The 6,000-nt window shown below is 43.6% G+C and overlaps 1 non-coding gene across 1 annotated transcript; it reads left to right on the forward strand.

Annotated features, from left to right (window-relative positions):
• The first annotated feature begins 3,307 nt into the window (after positions 1-3,307).
• TRNAV-GAC (transfer RNA valine (anticodon GAC)) lies at positions 3,308-3,380 on the forward strand. Its single transcript has one exon. It is a non-coding gene; the product is annotated as a tRNA-Val (tRNA).
• Positions 3,381-6,000: the final 2,620 nt, after the last annotated feature.

Raw genomic sequence — 6,000 nt, forward strand, 5'->3', positions numbered from 1 at the left:
TTAGCGAGCTAAGAATTGTTTTTCCATTTTTAAATAGTTGGGGGAGAAAAGTCAGAAGTAAAATATTTTATGACTTGTGAAAATGATGTGAAGTTCACATTTTAGTGCCGGTATATAAAATTTTATTGGAATATACCTGCGCCCATTCCTTTACCTATTGTTTATGGCTGCTTTCCCATTACAGTGGCGGAGTTAAATGGTTGCATCAGAGAGCCTATGGCTCACGGAGCTTAAAATTTACTATCTAGCTCTACAGAAATGGGTCAGCCCTTTAGAGATTTCAGACCAGCCTGTTGCCCCTTCTGCACTAGGGAGTGGCTTTTGAATGTACTTTTATGCCCTAACAGAATCTGTTTGTTTGTTTGTTCATTTTTTCATTCAACAGATGTTTACCAGGTGCCTGCTAGATGCCAGGATACAGGGATTCGAAAGTAAGAGACACACCCTTTTCTTACTGATGAGGCAGGCATGTCAAATGGCAATTTATCAAGGACAGTGTGGAAAATGATGACATTACTACTACCACTATTATTCCTGTAGTATTCGGTGTCAGGCCCTGTTCTAAAGCTCTCATAAGTCAGATCTCGTGGAATCAATAGTGCTGCACATGAAGTGCTCACTACTTACAAGGCATCATTCATCAGTGCACTATTCACATGGAGCACCTCAGGGAATGCTATTCCTAGGAGATGGATACTCTGTCATGCCCATTTTACTGTTGAGACAGGCTCAGAGAGGTTAAGCAACTGGCCCAAGGTCACACAGCTAGTGAGGGATGGAGGATTTGACCTCCATCTGCTGACACTAAATCTTGTTCCCTTAACCTCTGAACTATACTGCTTTGGGTTATATGCATTAAACATAAGGACTTTGAGAACCAGGAGGAATCTTTAACGTGGATGGGGTGTTTAGGAGTGGGCAGGAGTGAGGGTCAGCGAGACCCCTGTGAGAGGTGACACGTGAGCTGAATGAGGAGGGAGGCAGAGGAAGGAGGACAGGGCAGAGGAATGCTCACATCCTGAGATGGAGCTGCACTCAACCCCAGTAATTTCGCCTGCTACAGCTGGATTTTGCTTGAGTCCTTGTCCTGCACCTGAAAGGAGAGTGTCAACTGAAAAAAAATGCACAACCTAAAAGTTGAGAGTTATGTTTTATTCAGTGGACTTTCTGAGGACTTGAGTCTGGGAGGCTGCCTCTCAGATTGCTCTAAAAGACTGTTCCAAAGAGGCAGGAGAGGAGCCAGGTTATATAGGTTTTGCCACAAAGACTAGGTAGTTGGGACCTACAAGAGTACTGTTAATTGAAGAAAGCCAGGTATCCCAAGTTCAAGAGTTTAGCATTTTTCTCTGTATGAGAAGGTTCAGAGGAGGTCTGGGCTCATTGAAATCATTCCTTTGATATGCATCTAGCTATCTAGGGCCAGTATCCTGTTCTTCCACATCCTGAGTTCCCTCAAGGTGCACTGTTGGGAGTGGCTGCAGAGGCTGGGCTGCCTGCTTGTCTCCATCCTGAGTTCCTTCTGCTCACTATTGGGGGTGGCAATAGTGGCTGATGATTTGGTGGCCACAGCATCCTTTATTTATTGATATGGCAGGCAATGGTTTTCATTCACAAGAGCTAATTACTGAAAAGTCACAAAATATTACGTTGTGAGTAATATTTTTGGGGAGGAGAAGTCTGAGGCTCTACATGTCCCTTGGCTTTCAAGGGACATGTAGAGCCTCACTCTTACTACTCACACGCAGGGCAGGTGATGGAGACAAACAGCAGGCTGAGACATGAAGAGACTGTTCTATAAAGATGCCAAATGCAGGCCAGTTCCTGTGAGGCCAAGGGAACTGACTTGGGGATAGGAGAGCAATTAGCCCACTGGGCAGGGTGGCAGGAAGGGACCTGGATTCCAGCTCTGGAGACCCTGACCAAATCATCTCACCTCTGTTTGCTCATCTATAAAGTGAGTATCTCGGTTCTGCCCATGGGAACGAGTGAGTGCAATAAATGCCCATAAACGTATCTGTAAACAATTTGAATAGGAAGAGGGAAACCAGTGGGCCAGGAAGGGTGTTCCAAGGCCATGGTGTGGCTTTTGGGGACAAGAGCAGAATGACTGAGGAAGAGGTGAACTCTAAGCATCAGGAAGTTCCTTACACAAAACTGAAACCCACTTCCCTGCTATTGGCACCCACTGTGTGGCCCTATTCCTGCCTTCGAGGGCCACAGAGGACTGATCCCTCTTCCACATGACAGCCCTCCAGCTCCCTCCCACCTTTAAGAGTCTGGTTTGAGGGTTTGAGCCTACTTCTGTCTTCATCCTCTCAATCACCAAGCAGCTCAGAAAGCAGGCCCAATAGGTTAGACATTTTATATTTGATCCGTGGCTGTGACCAAAACTTCTGAGGAGCCTGCCCAGCCCCCATCCCTCCCTTTGTGTGAGAACACATTTTCCAGGAGTATTTGGTGGTTGATGGGGCCCAAGTCCAGAGAGAAAATGAAAGCTAGAATCAAGACCTCAAGGAAGCTTGACACATTTTCAAATCAACTGCAGACTAAACAGAAAACTCAATGGCAGACCAATATATTTGCTTCTATAAGATCCTGATGTGATCAGGGCAACACTTGGGTTTCCCAGTTATGCATCAGATTCTAGAAAATCCTCTTCCTAGTGCAAGCCAGAAGACAGAGAGGACAGAGCCAGGTCCCTGGTGGGCCACTCCTCCAGTGGTCAGGCACTGAGCACACGGGGCACTCAGGGAGACTTTGTGCCCTTGGCATGATCCTGCAACTCCAGAGGAGGGGGAAGGAGAGGACCTGCAAAGCGAGCAAGTTCAGTGCCACACCTCCACTTGTGAGCTGTAGCACCTGGCGTATTCTGTAGCTAAAGCCTTTGGGTGAAACACAGTCTTGAAAAGGAACATCTTTTTAGAAATGTACATTTTGTTGATGTGACTGACAAGCGCTTAACTTCCAGAATATACAAACAGTTAATACAACTCAGTAACAAAAAAACCCAAACACTCAATCAAAAAATGGGCAGAAGACCTAAACAGACATTTCTCCAATGAAGACACACAGATGGCCAACAGGCACAAGAAAATATGCTCAACATCATTAATTATCAGAGAAATGCAAATGAAAACTACAATGAGGTATCACCTCACACTGGTCAGAATGGCCATCATTAAAAAGTCTACAAATGATAAATGCTGGTGAGGGTGTGGAGAAAAGGCACTCTCCTACACTGTTGGTGGGAATGTAATTTGGTGCAACCACTATGCAAAACAGTATGGAGTTTCCTTAAAAATAAGGGGGAAGGTATAGCTCAGTAGTAGAGTATGTGCTTGACATGCACGAGGTCCTGGGTTCAATCCTCAGTACCTCCATTAAAGATACATAAAAATCTAATTACGTCCCCCCACAAAAAAGAAAAAAACTAAAAACAGACTTGACAGTATGGTCCAGCAATCCCACTCCTGGGCATCTATCCAGAGAACACTAATTTGGAAAGATGCATGCACCCCAGTGTTCACAGCAGCATTATTTACAATAGTCAAGTCATGGAAGAAACCTAATTGTCCATCAACAGATGACTGGATAAAGAAGTTGTGATACACACATGCACACACATGTGTACACACACACTCTCTCTCTCTCTCTCTCTCTCTCTCTCTCTCTCTGGAATACTACTCAGCCATAAAAAACGAAATAATGCCATTTGCAGCAACATAGATGGACCTAGAGATTATCATACTAAGTGAAGTAAATCAGACAGAGAAAAACAAATGTCATATGATATAACTTATATGTACTGAATCTTAAAAAATGACACAAATGAACTGAGTTACAAAAACAGAAAGAGACTCAGACATAGAAAACAAATTTATGGTTACCAAAGGGGAATGGGGGGAGAGATAAATTAGGAGTTTGGGATTAACAGATGCACACTACTCTATACAAAAGAGATAAACAACTAGGTCCTACTGTACAGCACAGGAAACTATATTCAGTATCTTGTAACAACTTATAATGGAAAAGAATCTGAAAAAGAATAATATGTGTAACTGAAACACTATGCTGTACACCAGAAAATAACACACTGTAAATCAACTATGTTTCAATTAAAAAAATATTACTCTTAGAATAAAGAAAATCATTAAAGCTAAGAAAAGAAAGAAATATATGTTTCATTTGTGGCAAGAGAGTGGTGATGCAAAGGGCTTTGGGTCCACGCAGGGTAGTGAGAGCTACTTAATTGGACTGTGTCTCTAAAGAGAAGACAGGACTGGTTTACATGAGGGAGCCTCCCTTCCCAGCGGTGGAAGGGCACCTTGGAGCCATCATGCTTTGTGGCTCTGTAACAGTGAGAGAGAACACGGAGGAGGTCTGGACCTTGAAGACTTCAATGCCATCTGCAAACTACCTCCAAACAAGAATACTACGCTTAACTCAGGCACTGCTTTTATTGTACCAAGTTCAAAGGACATTTAAAGGAGGCCTGCGCCTTTGTGGGTTTAGGAAAACTGGATTCTCGGGAGCAGTGGGTTCTATTCTTGGCTCCGCTGCTTGCTATTTTAGTCGACCTGAGCTGCCATAGGAAGGTTTTGACAATCTCTCGCAGCCTACTGTTCTAGAAATTTGAGGAGACAGCAAGGAACTTGGAACACAGAGATGCCTATAACATTTCTGTTTTTCTCTAAGCCTTTGAAAGAATAACTCAACATATTTCTGCTTATGGCCGGGAGGAGGAGGCCAGAGGAGGAGGCCAGGAATGATGGACGGAGCCGACGCAGAGCGCGTGAGGAAGGCATTTCCTGTTCTCTTGGTGGCTCTGTTGCAGTGGTGCTTTATTTACCATTAAATGCCCACAAACGCCTGTATTTACTCATGGCTCTCTGATGGCCAGTCTGAAGGACCCGGGGACAGTGAGCGCAGGGGTCCTGCAATCAGTCATAGGCAAGTAGGCCAGAATTTGGGCTAACACATGCTTTGGTCTTGGCTTGAAGCTTTAGAGTCTAAAGCAGGGTAAGCACACTTTCTGTAAAGGACCAAAGAGTAAACATTTTACACTTGGGGGCCACACAGCTCCGCAGCAACTACTCAGCTCCGAGGCTGTTGAATAAAGCAGTCACAGACAGTACATACACAAATGAGTGTGACTGTGTGCGAATGAAACTGTATTTCTAAAACCAGGCTGTGGGTCGGATGGTTTGCTTAGCCCTGGTCCAAGGGACTGAAAAGATGTAATCTTTATCTTCAGAGCATCTACCAGTCTGACCCCTTTCAAGTAAAGCAGCTGTGGACAGGGTGCAGGGAAGTCCTGTGTTTGAACCGTGATCATCTGTGTGCTGGTTGTTACAGAGATCTGACCTTCAAATCCAGGGGTTTGAATTTGGGCCCCATCACTTCTTAATTTTGGGACCTGGGCAAGCTGTTAACTACAATATGGCTTAATTCCATCACCCGAAGATGGAGATGATGACCCTTAAAACTCAAAGAGTTACAGAGGAGATTTCATGAGATAACACTGGGAAGGCATTTAGTAGGATGCTTGGTACTTAAGTCTAGATTCCACAAATGTTGAATCTGTAGTCTTTGGCTTAGAAAATAGGCTTTTCCTTTCCCACTGTATCAATTAACTGATGTTTATTATCACAATCAAAATGAGAAGACCGGTACTTTTAACTTTTGGTCTTCTGGATGTGGGACACCTAAGTTGAGTCACTACATCAATTCATGATGGTAAACATTACCTGTAGGAGAAATGGCCACAAAGAAAAAGAAAACTGTGTCCAGAATATCACCTTTAAAACAAATTAAAATCTTAAATAAAGTTTGGGAGTTAGGCTTGATATAACCATTATATACAGACAGTTGAAATATGGGAGAAATGGAGTGGACCTTCCCTACCCATACCATCCCCTGGGCTACATAGAGACTTTTTATTATAGACAGCTCTTTTTTTTTTTTTTTTTTGTTGGGGGGGGTAGGTAATTAGGTTTATTT

The sequence above is a fragment of the Camelus bactrianus genome, chromosome 22 (assembly GCF_048773025.1).
Source record: "Camelus bactrianus isolate YW-2024 breed Bactrian camel chromosome 22, ASM4877302v1, whole genome shotgun sequence".
Lineage (NCBI taxonomy): Eukaryota > Metazoa > Chordata > Mammalia > Artiodactyla > Camelidae > Camelus > Camelus bactrianus.